The 20,021-nt window shown below is 47.1% G+C and overlaps 1 long non-coding RNA gene across 1 annotated transcript; it reads left to right on the plus strand.

Moving 5' to 3' along the window:
• Nucleotides 1-1,805: 1,805 nt before the first annotated feature.
• Nucleotides 1,806-14,039, plus strand: LOC115658954. The gene is made up of 3 exons (XR_004002411.1): nucleotides 1,806-1,815; nucleotides 13,806-13,811; nucleotides 13,956-14,039. It is a non-coding gene; the product is annotated as an uncharacterized LOC115658954 (long non-coding RNA).
• The last annotated feature ends 5,982 nt before the right edge of the window (nucleotides 14,040-20,021 follow it).

A 20,021-nucleotide genomic window follows, 5' to 3' on the forward strand; every position in this document is an offset into this window, starting at 1 on the left:
GTGTTTTTCCACTGGAAGATAAAGGGTTTCCACCTTACACAAAAGCTTGAGGGTTTAACAAATCACGTTCATCTATGTGTCTGATAATTCTGTATTAGCATTTCACTCTAATTCTTTACTATAGTTTCAATCAATTTGCCTAACACTGAAGTTAGGCTTACTGGCCTGTAATTGCAGGGATCGCCTCTGGAGCCCTTTTTAAAAATTGGCATCACATTAGCTATCCTCTGGTCATCTGGTACAGAAGCTGATTTAAGTGATAGGTTGCATACCACACTTAGGGTATGGCTACATTTGGAATTTCAAAGCGCTGCCGCGGCAGCGCAGCACTGCAGGAGCGCTGCCGCGGCAGCGCTTTGAAGTGTGAGTGTAGTCAGAGCGGCAGCACTGGGAGAGAGCTCTCCCAGTGCTGCATGTAAACCACATCCCTTATGGGTGTAGTGTGCAGCGCTGGGAGCCGCACTCCCAGCGCTGCTGCCCTGATTACACTGACGCTTTACAGCGCTGTATCTTGCAGCGCTCAGGGGGGTGTTTTTTCACACCCCAGTTGCAGCGCTGTAAAGTGTGAGTATAGCCAAGGCCTTTGTAGTTCTACAATTTCATATTTGACTTCTTTCAGAACTCTTGAGTGAATACCAGTGGCGCAGCCAGGTTCTAAGTGCAGGGGGAGCAAACATAAAAAAGGTGCCCCCTTGGCTCCCTCTCTGGCCACGCCCCCCTGGCTCCTCCTCCAGCCGCTCCACGCCCCTCCCCGGCTCCTCCAGCCATGCCACATCCCCTCTCCCCCTTGGCTCCTTTGGCCACGCTGCAGCCATGCTGCGCCCCCTCTCACAGACACCCCGCTAATTGGGTCTGCACTTACCTGGCTGCCCAGGTGTCTCTGATGAACTACCTCCTCCTCCCCACAGCGCCAGGGTGCTCAGCTCCTTCTGGTTCCCGCTGGGTCCGGTGTGACCTAGGAGCCGGCTCCCCGCGGGGAACAGAGACCAAGCTCTGCCCACTTGCCAGGGGCAGAATGCAGCACCCCGCATGCCACCCATTTACAAGGGCGGCAAACAACACCGAAGTGCATCTTTATCTTGAGGTGCCTGCACTCCAGCCATCCAGCGCAGGCAGGAGAGTGGGAACGGGGAGGAGAGGGAGGCAGCTGCAGCTAATCCCCTGTTTGTGGCCAGGCTTCCCACAGCCCTCCTGGCCAGGCGCGAGCGGCTGCACTGGAGTCCTGCAATGCGCAACTCTGGCTGCGCCTGTGGAGAGGAGCTGGGAGGGAGACTCGCCGCTTGCACACCCCCACCCATGTATGCATGTTAGTGCTGCTGGGGAGAGGGGGAGGAGGTTGGAGCCCCGCAGTCCCTCGCCCACCCACCACAGTGGTCGTTGCAGCCTTAACTGCTGCTGGTCACTGCACCCACAAAGCAGCTGGTACATCCCCCTGTGGGCAGCGCTGCTCAGGGGTCACTTTGCACCCCACCGCCCGGAGAGCTGGAGCAGCAGCAGCACCTGTGCCCGGGCAGCGGCAGTGCCTCCTCCTGTCCCTCACTTTCTTCTCCCGCGCTCCGAGCTGGGTGCCCTGCTACAGCCCCTCCGTGCCGCGAAGCCGCCGGCACTCTGACTAGTGCCGGAATGTCTTGAGCTGCTGCCACAGCAGCTTCTCCCTTCCCGCCACTGAGCTGAGCTGCACTGCACTGTGCAAGGACCCAGAGCTCCGGCAGCTCCCAGACACCCCAATCAGGTGCTGTTTTTGAAAAATGTGCTGAGGGGAAGTGGCTGCTTCCCCTGCACCCCGCTAGCTATGCTACTGGTGAATACCACCTGGTCCTGGTGACTTATTTTACTGTTTAATTTATCAGTTTGTTCCAAATCCTCCTCTATTGACACCTCAATCTGGGACAGTTCCTCAGATTTGTTACCTCAAAAGAAAGACTCAGGTGTGGGAATCTCCCTCACATCCTCTGCAGTGAAGGCTGATGCAAAGAATTCATTTAGTTTCTTCACAATGGCCTGGTCTTCCTTGAGTTCTCTCTTAGCACCTCGATGGTCCAGTGGCCCCACTAATGGTTTGACCAACTTCCTGCTTCTGATATACTTAAATATTTTTTAGCTGTTGGTTTTTGAGTCTTTTGCTAGTTGCTCTTCAAATTCTTTTTTGGCCTGCCTAATTATACTTTTACACTTGACTTGCCAGAGTTTGTTCCTTTTTGTTTTCTTCAGTAGGATTTGACTTCCAATTTTTAAAGGATGTCTCTAAAAGTCTCTTTTACTCTGTTTAGCCATGGTGGCATTTTTATTATCCTCTTACTATTTTTTTAATTCGATGTATACATTTATGTAACCCTTCTGCCCCTTTGAGTTGGCAGCAACAAGGACCGGGTTCAGTATCCAGGGGTTCCGTTTCAATAACGCATTGCAAAACCGGCTTGAGCCCCCACCCAGTGATCTGAGACAATTACATGCCACCTCCCAGGTGCCTTTAGGAGGCAATACTTCCCCTCTCCCAAGCACAGAGTCTGAATGTAGCAAAATCCTTTTAATAAAGGAGGGAAACAATGTGGCATCTTATTGGGGAAACGCCACAAACAGGATTCATAACATAAACCATGAGCAAAAGACCCACCAAGTAAGTTTGGCAATGTCCTTTTCCCCTCAGGGTCTTAAGTCCAATCACCCCAAAGTCCAACAACCCAAAAGTCTCTGTCCTTGGTCAGTGCTTCCCCAGAGTTCAAAAGTTTATCTGCAGAGTTTTACCCCTCCCCAGCCTGGGTGGAAATGGGGTGGGGGGGGCACACAGCGTGTTAAAGGACACCTTACGTGGGTCAGGGCCGACTGCCCCACTTCTCCGTGGAGTTCTGCTGCAGCCTTCACCACGATCATCTCCACTCCACCAGCTGCGCCGCCAGCTTCGCCGCTCCACCAGCTGACCCGTGAGCCACTCCAGCTGTCCCCTCAAACTGCTCCGCTCTCTCGCTCGCTCACTGTTCCGTGGACTGCTCCAACTGTGCTGCAAACAGCTCCACTCTGCTAGCTGCTTAGCAATAGAACTTCAGGCTCCCCACTAGGTAACACAGCACTCAGCTCAGTAAGTTTAGCTCTTTTAGTGATTTCAGCTTGTAGTAGGGGAGCCCCAAAGTAAATTCATCTCAGCAGCCTCTAGATGGATTCCTAATGGAATCAAAATTAGCTCTGTTCTTCAACAGTGGGGAGAGAAGGGGACAACCTTGGTTCGAGTGATCATGAGTTAATTCAGTTCAAACTAGATGGAAGGATAAACAAAAATAGATCTGGGACTAGGGTTTTTGACTTCTCAAGGGTTAACTTTACAGAATTAAGGAAATTAGTTAGGGAAGTGGATTGGACTGAAGAACTGGTGGATCTAAATGCGGAGGAGGCCTGGAATTATTTTAAGTTGCAGCTGCAGAAACTATCAGAAGCCTGCATCCCAAGAAAGGGGAAAAAAAACATAGGCAGGAGTTGTATACCAAGCTGGATGAGCAAGCATCTCAGAGAGGTGATTAAGAAAAAGCAGAAAGCCTACAAGGAGCGGAGGAAGGGTGGGATTAGCAAGGAAAGCTACCTTAGTGAGGTCAGAACATGTAGGGATAAAGTGAGAAAGGCTAAAAGCCATGTAGAGTTGGACCTTGCAAAGAGAATTAAAACCAATAGTAAAAGGTTCTATAGCCATATAAATAAGAAGAAAACAAAGAAAGAAGAAGTGGGACCGCTAAACACTGAGGATGGAATGGAGGTTAAGGATAACCTAGGCATGGCCAAATATCTAAACAAGTACTTTGCCTCAGTCTTTAATAAGGCTAATGAGGAGCTTAGGGATAATGGAAGGATGACAAACAGGAATGAGGATATGGAGGTGGATATTACCACATCTGAGGTAGAAACCAAACTTGAGCAGCTTAATGGGACAAAATTGGAGGGCCCAGATAATCTTCATCCAAGAATATTAAATTCTTGGCGCATGAAATTGCAAGCCCATTAGCAAGAATTTTTAATGAATCGGTAAACTCGGGGGTTGTACCGTACGACTGGAGAATTGCTAACATAGTTCCAATCTTTAAGAAAGGGAAAAAAAGTGATCTGAGTAACTATAGGCCTGTTAGTTTGACATCTGTAGTATGTAAGGTCTTGGAAAAAATTTTGAAGGAGAAAGTAGTTAAGGACATTGAGGTCAATGGTAATTGGGACAAGTTACAACATGGTTTTACTAAAGGTAGATCTGCCAAACCAACCTGATCTCCTTCTTTGAGAAGGTGACAGATTATTTAGACAAAGGAAATGCAGTAGATCTATAAAAGCAGCAAAGAATCCTGTGGCACCTTATAGACTAACAGACGTTTTGGAGCATGAGCTTTCGTGGGTGAATACCCACTTCCTCAGATGCATCTGAGGAAGTGGGTATTCACCCACGAAAGCTCATGCTCCAAAACGTCTGTTAGTCTATAAGGTGCCACAGGATTCTTTGCTGCTTTTACAGATCCAGACTAACACGGCTACCCTCTGATACGCAGTAGATCTAATTTACCTCGATTTCAGTAAGGCATTTGACACGGTTCCACATGGGGAATTATTAGTTAAATTGGAAAAGATGGGGATCAATATGAAAATTGAAAGGTGGATAAGGAACTGCTTAAAAGGGAGACTCCAACGGGTCATACTGAAGGGTGAACTGTCAAGCTGGAAGGAGGTTACTAGTGGAGTTCCTCAAGGATCAGTTTTGGGACCAATCTTATTTAACCTTTTTATTACTGACCTTGGCACAAAAAGCAGGAATGTGCTAATAAAGTTTGCGGATGACACAAAGCTGGGGGGTATTGCTAACACAGAGAAGGACCGGGATATCATACAGGAAGATCTGGATGACCTTGTAAACTGGAGTAATAGTAATAGGATGAAATTTAATAGTGAAAAGTGCAAGGTCATGCACTTAGGGATTAATAATATGAATTTTAGATATACATTGGGAACACATCAGTTGGAAGCAACAGAGGAGGAGAAGGACCTTGGAGTATTGGTTGATCACAGGATGACTATGAGCCGCCAATGTGATATGGCTGTTAAAAAAGCTAATGCAGTTTTAGGATGCATCAGGCGAGGTATTTCCAGCAAAGATAAGGAGGTGTTAGTACCGTTATATAAGGCACTGGTGAGACCTCATCTGGAATACTATGTGCAGTTCTGGTCTCCTATGTTTAAGAAAGATGAATTCAAACTGGAACAGGTTCAGAGACAGGCTACTAGGATGATCTGAGGAACGGAAAACCTGCCTTATGAAAGGAGACTCAAAGAGGTTGGCTTGTTTAGCCTAGCCAAAAGAAGGCTGAGGGGGGATATGCTTGCTCTTTATAAATATATCAGAGGGATTAATATTAGGGAGGGAGAGGAATTATTTAAGCTTAGTACCAATGTAGACACAAGAACTAATGGGTATAAACTGGACACTAGGAAGTTTAGACTTGAAATTAGACGAAGGTTTCTAACCATTAGAGGAGTGAAGTTCTGGAACAGCCTTCCAAGGGGAGTAGTGGGGGCAAAAGATATATCTGGCTTTAAAACTAAGCTTGATAAGTTTATGGAAGGGGTGGTATGATGGGATAGCTTAATTTTGGCAATTGATCTTTGATTATCAGCAGATAAGTATGCCCAGTGGTCTGTGATGGGATGTTAGATGGAATGGGATCTGAGTTACTGCAGAGAATTCTTTCCTGAGTGCTGGCTGGTGAGTCTTGCCCACATGATCAGGGTTTAGCTGATTGCCATATTTGGGGTCAGGAAGGAATTTTCCTCCGGTGCAGATTGGCAGAAGCCCTGGAGGTTTTTCGCCTTCCTCTGCAGCGTGGGGCATGGGTCACTTGCTGGTGGATTCTCTGCAGCTTGAAGTCTTCAAACCACAATTTGAAGACTTCAGTAACTCAGACATAGGTTAGGGGTTTGTTATAGAAATGGATAGGTAGGGTTTTGTGGCTGCTTTGTGCAGTAGGTCAGACTAGATGATCATATTGGTCCCTTCTGACCCTAAAGTCTATGAGAAGGAGGGGCAATTGGTGTTCCAGGCCTTCAAAAGGGGCCCATATCATCAGGTACACCCCAGTCCCCAACATCTCTCAATTCACTGGGTTTTGGAACCTGTGTCCCTCGTCTAGCGGGTGCTACTTAGTTGATGGTGAGGTCCTCTTTCATAAAACAGGTTCATAATCCCTCATTCACATAATCAAGGTAACACCACTTTATTCCTCCTGCCCCAATAACAGAGAAATTGAGGACCCCATAGCTGTCAAAGTAACCATTTTAGGCTGCCGTAGGCTATGCTAGGCGGGGTGGGTGTGCCTATGCAAACACGATCAGCCCCTGAAATTCTTTTCCACACTCACCATAATTCACCACCAGATGTCAGGACAGAGCTCATCCTGACTCTGCTTACATCTAATTTGAGCCTGTATTATAGTGTTTTTTAAAAGTTTCCATACAGTTTGCAGGCATTTTACTCTTGTGCCTGTTCCTTTTAATTTCCATTTAACTAACTTCCTCATTTTTGTATAGTACCTCTTTCTGAAGTTAAATGCTACTGTGACAGACATCATTGGTATTTTCCTCGCTACAAGAATGTTAAATTTAATTATATTATGGTCACTATTACCAAGCATTCAGCTATATGCATCTCTTGGACCAGACCCCGTGTTCCACTTAGGACTAAATCAAGAATTGCCTCTCCCCTTGTGGGTTTCACGACTAACTGTTCTAAGAAGTATTCTGTCTCCACAGCACCTTCTCGTGGCCCGCCATGGCATCACTTTCCCTGCCTCAGTTTCACTTGCAACAGACTGAAGAGGGAACATCTGCTCCCCCTGCTGTCTGGCCATCCTTCCACCACTTTCTACATTATCCCTCACCCATGCAGAATTATCACATAGCACCTGGCCAGAGGGAACTATATGAAGGAGGGAACTTTCTCTCCAGCTGGGTTTCTGTTCTGAGACTGAGGCAGTTCACCACTAGCTCCTTTGAACAAACTCACATCAAAAGGGAGCCTGGGGCCAGAAGAATCTCTTGCAAACACTAACTGATTCTCAGTAAACATAAGGAATCATGAGTCAATAGAATGAATTACTTTACAACTATGCCTGTAATTAGCACCATGTAGAATTATAGAAGATTAGGATTGGAAGAGACCACAGGAGGTCATCTAGTCCAACCCCCGATCAAAGCAAACTAAATCATCGCAGCCAGGGCTTTGTCAAACCAGGCCTTAAAAACCTCTAAGAATGCAGATTCCACCAACACCTCCCTAGGTACCCATTCCAGTGCTTCACCACACTCCTAGTGAAATAGTTTTTCCTAATATCCAACCTAGACCTCCCCCACCATTGCTCCTTGAGACCATTGCTCCTTGTTCTGTCATCTTCCACACATGAGAACAGCCTAGTTCCATCCTCTTTGGAACCCCCCTTCAGGTAGTTGAAAGCTGCTATCAAATCCCCCCTCTTGCTTCTTTTCTGCCGATTAAATAAGCCCAGTTCCCTCAGCCTTGCCTCATAAATCATGTGCCGCAGCCCTCTAATCATTTTCATTGCCCTCCGCTGACCTCAACAATTTGTCCACATCTCTTCTGTACTGGGGGGACCAAAACTGGACGCAGTACTCCATATGTGACCTCATCAGTGCTGAATAGAGGAGAATAATCACATCCCTTGATCTGCTGGCAATGCTCCTACTAATGCAGCCCAATATGCCGTAAGCCTTCTCGGCAACCAGGACACACTGCTGACTCATATCCAGCTTCTTGTCCACTGTAAACCCCAGGTCCTTTTCTGCAGAACTGCGCCTTAGCCAAATGGGAAAGTGCTGGGCCTCCCTATCGCTAACTCCTCCCTTTGGTAAAGAACATTTAATCATTTTAAATGACTGTTATAAAAAAAAACTGTAGAACTAGCATTTGAGGCCCAGGTTTCATATTGCCACGGAAACTATTACCCAATATAACCTCGATGGTATCTTTGCACTCCAAGGTCTCCTGGCTGTCTGCAGAGGCAGCTTGGCGCTACAGTATGGAAAACAGTCTGGAGGCACGTTAGAAAAAATCCATTTCTTTTTTCCTGGTAATGTCACAGGGATTAAAGGTTAGATCTGTTGTTTCTGCTATCACTGCTACACACACACATCCTGTTTTGGCCTTGTTTGGAGTTACTGCTATGAAACTGATTTTCATAGGCCAATCCCCTACATTCTAGGAGCTACCAAGAAAATACCTTTATTGCCCACCTCCGAGATTTCATTCTATCTGGAAAGCCAAGCCTACCCAGAGCACAAGGCGCTTTTATCAGATCAGTGCCACATTGCATGGGCATGATGTTTCACAAGCACATTCCCTTGAACTGGTGCATGTGCAGCAGTGCAGGCTCTCGCTATCAGCTTTGTTTGTTGCTATTCGTGAGCCACTATGCAGCCTCCAAGCACATCCCCCTGTGGTGTAGCATGCCACTGCAGTCCCCTGCCTCGGTTCACCTTCAGGTTCCTGCAGATAGATGCTAAATGGGACTGAACAGTGTAACACTGTTGCAAAAAAAGCAAACATCATTCTGGGATGTATTAGCAGGACTGACAAATACCTGTCAGGGATGGTCTAGATAATACTTAGTCCTGCCAGCAGTGCAGGGGGCTGGACTAGATGACTTCTCGAGGTCCGTTCTAGTCCTACAATTCTATGATAAATCATCCACTCACCGCCAAGCTCTTTTAAACAATATTCCCCCTTTCCTGGGCTCTAGTTTACTGAATCTCATTCAGCTCTCAGAAAAGGCCCCTCCCATTCCACTCTCCCTCTCACGTTTAGGTTCACAGTCCTCATTTCAAAGGTTCCTCATAGAACACCAGCTCAGAATTAAAGTCTCAGCCTGAATCACCAGTGCCAGCCATCCACACAAGTTTTGTACTGATTTAACTACTTCAGCTAGGGGTCTGGGTTTTTAAAAATCGAAGTAGTTTAATCAGTGCAAGCCCAGTGTGGACACAGTTGTACTTGTATAAAAGTGCCTTAATAATCAGGCATAAGCTATACTAATATAAGCCCCTCTATAGCAGCATAACTGCATCCAGACTAGAGGTTGTACCAATATAGCTATATTGGTTTCAAACCAATAAAGTTAATGCGATACAAAAGCTGGGTGTAGACCAGCCCCAGCACTCATCAGGCACTGGCTCCAGACATCTAAGGAGACACCTCAAACCTAGTTCTTCCCACTTCTTTGACTAAGCACAGCCCTACAGCCATGACAAAAGAGAGGTGGTGGCCAGGGAGAAAGAGGTGAAAGCAAAAGGGAGTGGGGATGGATGAGTAGGAGAGAAGGATGTGGGGAAAACAGGGGAAAGAAGAAAAAATAGTAAATGAATGTAAAATCGCCTCGCCCCAGCTAAATGAGGGGTAGGAAAGGAAATTTAGATTTGTGGAAACTTGAACTCAGGCACTAGAGTGATCGGGATGACATGATGTGATCCTAAAACCCCCTTAATGCCCATTGACAAAGGGGTCATTGCCATGTATCAGCAGCCTCTAGCAGGCCTGACACAATCACTACACCTAACACATTGCTGTTACAGTATTTATCTGTAAAGCCCATCATGTGAAGTGTCAAATCCAAGCTGGCGACAAACTGATCATTAATATCATTGCATGATGCACTTACGGATGGTGTGTAAAGCCCTATCACAGTGCGCCGGAAACATTGGCATGTGGTGACCTTTATAGATAGATGAAAAGATTTTTTTTCTAAATGTACCCATTGCAATTAATAAACCAAATACATTCATTTTGGCAAATACTTGTAGTCAAATATAATGAAAGCTGAGACTGCACACATACATGGTTACCTCACTTTTCTACTGAAACTGAAAATCCATTTTTAAGAAACTCCCTGGTGACCAAGTTGTCAAAATCTTGGAAGCTGAAGAGATACCTTAGCGGTTCCTTTTTGCTGGTCACTAAAGCCAAGTTGGACAGGCATTGGCCATGCTGGTGTGTGTGAATGTCTTAATGCACTTTACAGTTGAAAAAGACTTTTCCACCATGGCTGGAGCAGGGGGAATAGTCAGAATTGAACCAGCTGACTTGTTGACCTTAGACCCTCAAGAATATAAATCTAACGTGAATAGTTCTATACAAGGCAAATGCACCTTCCCTTGCAGCTGTTCTGAGTTGTACACAGCACACAGTTCAGAACACAACCAATTAATGTCAAAAATATTTGGACAATATGCTTCCAGAGATTTGAGAGCATCTAGACAATGCATCTAGAAGTCCTTGAATCTTTTTGGATTCAGCAACTGGACAAATTCAAGTTTCTCTCCACTTTCAAACTTTACTGACAGCTGATAGTGTCAATAACCTCAAAAAGGAGACATTTTAATATTGCTTGACCTTCTCTTGCTCTTTTTTTCTGAGGTTCATGTGCACCTACCTCTACCACCTCTTTCCAAAACTCATCAAATGTTTGTCACGTTTGGTGAGTTTGCTATAATGTCTCACCAATCTGCTGAATAAAAAACCCAATATTATACATCTTGGTTTGAAGAACATCAAACAATGCTTCTGTCACTTCAAATATGTCACTGTAGAGGCAAAAGAGAAGCACAAACTGAAACACATCAAGCATGGTCAGAAAACCCTTGGCAGAGGAGAAAGACCGAGCACCTTAATCTGCTGAGTTTTGTATCACACTTTTGAAGAGTTTGATCAGAGCTTCTCTGCTCTGCTTCACAGTTTGTACAAGCCTCGAATGAAAATTCCCCCCTTGTGGTACGAGAAGTCATTTAACTGTGCTGCAAAACTGATGACAAGATTTAAAACACAAGCATAGCAATAAACAAAAAGTGCAAGGGGGAACTTTTCACTAACACATTTCTGAAGCCCACTCATGTTGCCTGCTATTACTGCTGCACAATTGTATGTCTGAGCTACGAACTTGTCACCGAATTTGAACTTCTGGCACAATGTTTCAGCATTCTGGGTAAAGGTCAGCTGCAGTTTGTTTGTTACTAACATCAGTAAAACCAGTGAAGCATTCTGTGCCAGCACCATTCTTGGTCATGTAATGCAGTACAGTTGAAAGCTGAGACTAATTGAATATCTGAGGTTTTGTCAAGTAAAATAGCAACAAACAATGCTTCCTCAATTTCTTTGGTAATGGCATTAAGCTGGAAAGTACTGTGACAGACCCAGGCCAGTGGGGTACAGGAGTCTGTAGAGGGCAAATATACTGGTGACTGAATGAGTAGTTTTCTGTTCCCTGAGTGACCAAAGCAGGGGCTGCACTAGAGTAATCAGGAACCTGCTAGAACCAATTAAGGCAGACAGGCTGATTAGATCACTTGCAGCCAATCAAGGCAGGCTAATCAGGGCACCTGGGTTTAAAAAGGAGCTCACTCCAGTCAGGTGAGGAGGAGCCAGAGGAGAGGAAGTGTGTGTGAGGAGCTGAGAGTGAGAGGGTGTGCTGCTGGAGGAGTAAGGAGTACAAGCATTATTAGACACCACGAGGAAGGTCCTGTGGTGAGGATAAAGAAGGTGTTTGGAGGAGGCCATGGGGAAGTAGCCCAGGGAGTTGTAGCTGTCATGCAGCTATTACAGGAGGTACTACAGACAGCTGCAATCCACAGGGCCCTGGGCTGGAACCCGGAGTAGAGGGCAGGCCTGGGTTTTCCCCTAAACCTCCCAACTCCTGATCAGACACAGGAGGAGTTGATCCAGACTGTGGGGAAGATCACTGAGGTGAGCAAATCTGCCAATAAGTGCAGGACCCACCAAGGTAGAGGAGGACCTTTGTCACAGTACTTACTGCTTCAGTGAGGTCATTCTGAATTCTATTCTGTGTGCCAGAATAAAAAGATAGTGGTTTCCAAATGCTTCCAAATAAAAGATCAAACTCACTGACTAATTCTAAGGTATCTACATAATTGTCCCAGTTCAGGAATCATCATCTGACTTGTTAATACCTATGAAACACCAGCTCTTGTTCTTTGACACGACTTACCATACAAATTAGACCTTGCTCTGTTCTACCAGGGACCATCTAATTGTACACGTGAATGCCTGGTATATTCAATTCTACACTTGTAATGGGAGTTCTCTTTAGCTTGGTCTCAGCTGTAGGACAGCACTGGTGATGAAAACACAGGTAACAGTGATTACCACCGTCTCCTGCCTCACCATACTGAATATTCTCTTTGCTTTTCCACACTTTCGTTTTGCCATTATTGAGACATTCATTATTCCAAACTGAGCTTTATAGAGCAACCCATACGTACACTTTAATCTCTGCCTGAAGCTCTTACCAAACAATATTGTTTTGCAAAACAGTGGCTGGTGAGAGAGTATATGGCAGAAGGACAGAACAGAAGAACATATGAAAGAGAAGCATATAAAAAAGACAATTTTCAAGGATACACTTCAAAACAGAAAGAGTCAGGAGTATTAATGAAGCAGAAACTGTAGAGGGGACATTTTATTTTTAAGTACCTTAACTATTTAAAATGATTTCTTATTTTAGAAAATGTCCAGTTTCAAATTAATTGTGTGTAATTATCCCCTGCCTTGTGTATTCAATTACACATTTGCATGCCTGACATTCCACAAAATGGCTTCCTCCATATGGTGCGTGTGGGGTCATGCTGTTCAGAGGACATCATTTTAAAATGGTATCCTCCATGCTCTTTCAGGGGCTGGATGGAATCTGCCCGCAGGCCCCCAGTTTTTTCTGCAGTGGCACGCCCCTTTCTGGGAATATGTTCCTAAAATATTCGTTGGAGGTGGAATTGATTAACAAGTTTGCCCTAGACGAAGGAATGTTGACGTACCTGTCTGCCCTGGAAACCGGTTTGCATCAAACATTGTTAAACCAGCACAAAGGATGCTTCATTTGCATTTCAGGTCAACAGAAGAACAAGGTATCAGGAGGATGAACAAACAACATGGCATCAGCTTCCTGAAGCACAAACAGCAGGGGAGAAAAACCTTATTTGGGGATGCACTTCAAAATATATTTTTTCATTATATTACTGGACTATAAGAAACAAGAGCGAGAATCCCTTTTAGTTACTCATCACTTAAGGGACAAAGGGACCAGAGCTCCTAGAATCTGTGAAAGGTGGATCCCTCAGCCATGTTGGTTAGGGACACTGACAACTAACTGCAGGTGAGAAATTGCCTGAGATCAGGATTGTGATTTGCTAAGTTTTAGACACTGGAAATCAGGTTTTATTTTTGTTTTATTTGTGACCACTTCCTATTTCTATTATCCTTGCTTAGAATAACTTCCAGCTCTGTTCTTGATTAATAAACTTATTTTTGGTTTTGCTGTGTATTGAAGTAATGTGTGGGTCTTCAGCTGAACTGATAGGCTGGTGTCTGCACTGTCTCTTGGGAGACAATGGACTTGGTATTTCTGTGTGCATCCAGTGAGGAGGCTGGATGCTGCAGAGGAATGGTCTTCCAGGGGGTCAGGAACTGGGATGCACCGACTGTAACCTGCAAGGCAAAGTTAAGACTGGCAGAGTCTCTAGAAGTGTAGTGGGGAGGTGGACAGACTGGTGTGGCAGGGAGTTGACAGGCTGTTTAAGCTCCAGCAGAACTGTCTCTGGCTGAGGCAGAGGGGTAAAATTGTGGCTCCTGGTTCTAAGAAAGCATCCCACAGGGACAGATAGACAGCGCTGAATCAGCAGGTCAGGGCTGTGTTGCATGTTTGAATTTAATAATGATTCAAGTCTGGCAAATAGGCTCCAGTAGAATTATTTAATCAAATATTGTCAATCAGAGATCAGTACAGCACTATACAGAATACAGAAGGAATAGATACATTACCACCTTTGGTGTCAGGTAAAGAGCTGGCCTCTGTGTCTTTTCCAGTTTTTACTCCCCAACCTAATTTTCATGCCTTTTGTCTTTTTTATAGGGTGTGACACAGAGAAACTCCTTTTTGGAGGGAAAATTGTTTCCCATGATTAATTTTACCATGTGTTCTGTTTTTGACATTACTGATGGAATTTCTTTTATGGTGTTCAGTTTGCCTGATTAATGAGTAAAAAGGAATCACTAATTTGGTTTCAAACACTGTAGAAACTGATGGTTTTTAATGAGTTAGAAATGGGTCATTATTTTCATCCATTACGGAAAACATCTGATAACAATTATCCCTTATCAATCACCTAGTTTTGTTTATTACATACTTCTGTAGACCTTTTTAGTAGTTTGAGGGTGTCTTTTCCCTGGACACCTGGATTCCCACGGACCTGAAGATGCTGAGGATAATTAGATACAGCTCAGCTCCATGAAGATTTTTTGGAGAATTATTACTATGTGAATGAATTTAACATACAAAAAGGAAAAGGGGACTAAGAGGGTTACTATTTACTAACAATAGTCTTTCACAGGGCAAGGTGGAAGGGACAGGGCTACCCACTAAGATTCTTGGGTCTGAGCTTTAGCTTCTCGTGTTTACTGTTAGCCGAAGTAATTAAGAGGAGTGTGCAGGGAGGCGCAGACATGTATGGTACCTAATGACCTGGGAAGACGGAGTCCAATTCCTTGGACTTTTCTGTTAATTGATAACCTGCTCCCTTGCCAGCCTGTGGCACAAAGAAATGGGAAGATTTCTGTGAGCACAAGAGAGCCAGGGAATCGGTATTCAACCCTCACAAGAAGGACCAGGTGTCTGTGGTGAGTCACTTGCTAATGGGGTCTGCATGGGGCTGGAGCCAATGGTGAACGGGGCCACCAGGGCTTACTGTCATGGGGCAGGGCTCCACCTCTGCTAGAGGGACGGGGAGGAAAATGGGAGAGAATGGAAGGGTGAGGATTAGAGCAGATGGCCAGGCTGAAGGGACTATAGGAAAGGTCAGCACCAGGGCAGGGGACAGAAGATGTGGAGGCTCTGGGTTGGTGGTGTTTTGAGGACAGTGCTTAGTTTGAATTTAGTGGACTCTTCTGGGTTAGGTTGACAGTACAGAATGTGCCATTCTCTGGGTTTGCTGACATTTGAAAGGAATTTTGGATGAACTTGAGGTTTTTCAGGACAAACAGCACTGATAAACCTCAGTAAGAACCCACATTTTCTGAATTATCTGGTGTCTCATTCTATATTGACACCTCTGCTTTGGAAGCTCATTCACTCAAATTCAGAAGGTGTCATTGCATAGTGGGGTAGGCGAGGCTGCATCTTCTGTGCATGGTGGCATTGGGATGGCGTGCAGGAGAAGGCAAAGAGCTGGGTTCAGGGATCTGGCTCTATTCCTGTTTTTCCCCTGGATGACCCTGGGACAGTCCCTTTGTCATGCTGTTCTATGCAGTGGGGATAAAAGCACTTAGCAGCCTGTCAGGGACTGCACACATTGTGTCTGGCAGGGCTCTGGGCAGCCCAGTGGACAGAGTCACCAGCCATTCACGAATCCATGGGCAAAGCGTAAGTGAGTGCACATGTGCATTTGTCGGCAGGGTTGCTAGCTTTTGCCATTTCATAGATTCCAAGGCCACAAGGGACCATTGTAATCATCTGGTCCAGTGGTGTGCAAACTTTTCCAGTCACACCCCCACCCCCCAGTGACAGAATCTGTCTGCGCTTCTCCTCCAATACTGCACAGTCAAGGCTTCCTCAGCAGCAGAGTTGGTGGAGGAACCAGGGATGGGAGAGGAGTTGGGGCTAGAGGCAGAGCTGGGCTGAGGGCAGGGAGGGAATGAGGGCAGAGCTGAGCTGGGGGCAGAGCAGGGGGTAGAGTGGAGCTGGAGGTGGATCTGGTCTGAAGGCAGAGCACGACTTGGGGCTGAACAGGGTTGAGGGTTGGAGCTGGTCTGGGCGTGGAGCAAAGTTGGAAGTGTGGCACTCCCTCCCTTCCCCCTGTGGGGGCTGGCCTTGCCCCCACTGTGAACCCCCTCAAACATTCCTCCATGACGCCCTAGCAGGGTGCACACACAGTTTGGGGACCACGGATCTCCTGTGTAACGCAGCCAAAGAACTTCCTCAAAATAATCCCTAGAGCAGAGCTTTTAGAAAAAGTCCAGTGTTGATTTAAAAATTTCCAGTGATGGAGAATGCACAATGACACTTCGTAAGCTGATCCAGTGGTTAATTACCCTCACTGTTAAAAATGTATATCTTATTTGCAGTCTGAATTGGTCTATCTTCAACTTCAAGCCACTGGATGGTTTTAGATCTTTTATTTCTAGACTGAAGAGCCCATCAGGAAATATTTGTTCCCCATTTAGGTACTTATAGCCTGTAATCTAGTCACTCCTTAACTTTCTCTTTGTTAAATTAAATAGATTGTTCTCTTTTATTCTATAACTATAGAAGAGGGTTTCTAATCCATTAATCATTCTTGTGGCTCTTCTCTGAACTCTCTCCATTTTATCAACATCCTTCTTGAACTGAGGGCCCCAGAACTGGACACAGGATTCCAGCACTGGACATCTGAGTGCCAAAAAGAGAGAGAAAATAAACTCTCTACTCCTACTGGAGGTTCCCCTGTTTATGCATCCTAGGAGCATATTAACTCTTTTGGCCACAACGTCATACTGTTCAGCTGATTATCCACCACAAGCCCAAATCTTTTTCAGTCACTGCTTCCTCATAGAGTCCCTCATCCTGTAAGTAGTGGCAGATTAACAGATTTGCCGCCCCTAGGCCCTCAAAAAATTGCCCCCCCTCCACCCGGCGCCAGCTCACCTCCGCTCCCCCACGGCAAGCCTGGGACAGAGGAGGGAGAAGGGGAGTTGTGGTGCTTGGGGGATGGTGGCAGTGGAGTGGAGATGAGCTGGGGCGGGGAGCGGTTCCCAGCCCCCCCGGTTACTCCCTGCACCCGCGAGCCCCAGCTCACCTCTACTCCGCCTCCTCCGAGTGCGCCGCTACTTGCTTCTCCCTCCCTTGAGGTAGGTGGAAGGAGAGAAGTGTGGTGCGCCTGGGGGAGGAGGCGGGCCAGGGATTTGGGAAAGGGGCGGAGTTGGGGGGGGTGAGCAAATCTGCTGCCCCTGCAAATTTGCCACCCTAGGCCTAGGCCTTGTTGGCCTAGGTGATAATACGCCACTGCCTGTAAGTGTTGCCTGTACAGGGCCAGCTTCATGAACGGCAGGGCCAGATTTGAATACCCGGTGGCGGTCCGGGGCTTCGGCGGCACTTTGGCGGCACGGGGTCCACTCTGGGTCTTCCATGGCACTGAAGGACCCTCCATTGCCAAAATGCCGCCAAAGCCCCAGAACGGACTCCCCCGCTGCTGAAATGCTGCCAAAGTCCCCGAGCAGACCCCCGCCCCTGCCAGGGGAGTAAATAAATAAATAAAAAGATGCCTACAGCACGGGACCCTCTTAGGCGTGGGACCCACTTAGACGCAGGGCCCAGTTCCGGGGAATTGGGGGAGTCGGCTTAAAGCCGGCCCTGTGCCTGTATTCTTTGTTCCCGGGTGTATACACTTACATGTAACTGTATTAAAACATTTATTGTTTGCTTGTGCCCAATTTACTTAGTGATCCAGATTGTTCTGTATCGTTGACCTGCCTCTTCATTATTTACCACTCCCCCAATTTGTGATAATTTTGTTTTCTTTCAAGTCATTGATAAAAATGTTACATAGTGTAGGGCCAGAAACTGATCCCTGCAGGGCCTCACTGGAAACACACATGCTCAATGACGTTTCCCCATTTAAATTACATTTTTGAGACTATCAGTTAGCCAGTTTTTTCCATTTTATGTGTGCCATGTTAATTTTATATTGTCTAGTTTTTTTATCAAAATACCATGCAGTCAAATGCCTGGCAGAAGTCTATTACATCCATACTATTATCCTTAGCAACCAAACCTGTAATCTCGTGAAAAAAAGATATCAGGTTAGTTTGACAGGCTCTATCTTCCATAAACCCATGTTGATTTGAAATAACTACGTTACCTTCTTTACGTCATTATTAACTGAGTCCCGTACCAGCCACTCCATTATCTTGCTGGGGATCAACGTTCAGCTGACATGGCAGGGAGATAGCGTATGCACTAGTCAGTCTGCTCCTTGCTCCCCCTCCCCTCCAGTGAGCCATGGGCCAATCTGCTCCCTGCTCCCCCTCCCTCCAGTGAGCCATGGGCCAGTCTGCTCCTTGCTCCTCCTCTGCTCCAGTGAGCCATGGGCCAATCTGCTCCCTGCTCCCGCTCCCTCCAGTGAGCCATGGGCCAGTCTGCTCCTTGCTCCTCCTCTGCTCCAGTGAGCCATGGGCCAGTCTGCTCCCTGCTCCCACTCCCTCCAGTGAGCCATGGGCCAGTCTGCTCCCTGCTCCCCCCTCTCCTTCTGTGAGTCATGAGTCAGTCTGATCCCCGCTCTCCCCTCCCTCCTGTAAGCCATGGGTCTATCTGCTTCATGCTGCTGCCCTCTCCTTTTCCTGGCTGCAGCACCCAGGATGGAGGAAGAGCTATCCCTGTGGTCTGCCAGGTGGGAGAAGAAGACCTTGCTGCAAGTGCCCCCTCCCTGGATCCTGTGTTGGGGTGTGAAGATCCCTGGGAGATTCAGGGAGGCACAATGGATGGCTGTGTGGGGAGGGACCAGGTGTGGGGCTGGGCAGGGTGGGGCAGGGATGGGGTGGCAATGGACGGCTGGGGAGAGGAGTGGGTGTGGGACATGGAGTGGTGGGACAGGTCTAGGGTGATTGGATGGCTAGGTGGGAAAGGGTAGGGATGGGGTGACACTGGATGGTTGGAGGAGAGGGGAGAGTGTGGGACCTGCAGGGGAAGGACAGGTCTGGGGTGATTGGATGGCTGGGTGGGAAGGGACAGGGATGTGGTGACAATGGATGGCTGGTGGGGAGGGGCGGATGTGGGGCATGGAGGGGCAGGATGGGACTGGGGTGATAATGGATGGGTGAGTAGGGAGAGGCAGGGATGGGGTGACACTGGATGGCTGGAGGGAAGGGGCAGGTGTGGGGCATTGAGGCACAGGATGGGGCTGGGGTGACAATGGATGGGTGAGTAAGGAGAGGTAAGGATGGAATGACAACAGATGGCTGAGGGGAGAGGTGGTGTGGGGCATGGAGGGGCAGGATGGGGCTGGGGTGACAATGGATGGGTGAGTAGGGAGGGGCAGGGATGGGGTGACAATGGATGGCAGGGGGCAGGGCTGGGTTCGACACAGCATGCATTGTTTACAAGGCTGGGCTGGGGAAGCTGGAGGCTGAGCCAGAGCCCATGCAGTGGGGTCAGATCCCTCTATCTGTATGTTGGGGCTGTTGGTGCGCTGCAGCTGCCCCACATGCACTGGGCTGGGGGCGGGCACAGGAGGAGGTCAGTATTCTAAAGCAGACCAAGCCCATGTTATAACCTTGTAGAAAAATCTCACTGTTTGGGGGCCAGCTCTAGGATTGCTGGGACTGACTAATGATATCTGAGCTTTTGAGGTTGACTGCACTGTGTGAGTGCTGTGGAGGGGGAGGCACCTGCCCCAGCCTATTGTGTGGGCCCTGGTCACCGTTGAGCCCACCGTTGAGCCCTTGGCTAACAACACCAATGTCAGAGCCCTAGGAAGTGACTCATTTTCCAGGGAAAGGAGCTGTTCAAATTTAATCTAATCGAGGACCACAAATTCTGTTCTGCACCAGTCATAACGGCATTGTTACAGCATGGAGTCACTGCAGGGCAGAGTTATGGATGTTTGGGAGCCTTAGTTGTGCATTTCCACACTTTGACATGCTTTGGTTTCTTCTAAGTGTAACCCTGGCTCTGAATTTCCAAGGTTTGCAATGCTTGTTTTGAGGATTAGCCCAGCACTTATTTTTACTCTCAACCAGTTGAATATCATTTCTATCGAGGGGTAGGGCCCAGGAAATGAGCTCAGGAAATGGGTTGAACGTACCTTATAAACAGTGACTGTCTGTTTGCCTCCTGGCCCCTTGTGAGGAAGTTCTGGGGCAGGCAGAAATGTGGGGCTTTCCCCCACTCCAGTTGGAAACAAGAAGGCTGCTCAGGGATCCTCCCTTGTCAGGGGTAGAGAGGAAAGAGAAGCTCTTGGGC

Source organism: Gopherus evgoodei, chromosome 10 (assembly GCF_007399415.2).
Source record: "Gopherus evgoodei ecotype Sinaloan lineage chromosome 10, rGopEvg1_v1.p, whole genome shotgun sequence".
Lineage (NCBI taxonomy): Eukaryota > Metazoa > Chordata > Testudines > Testudinidae > Gopherus > Gopherus evgoodei.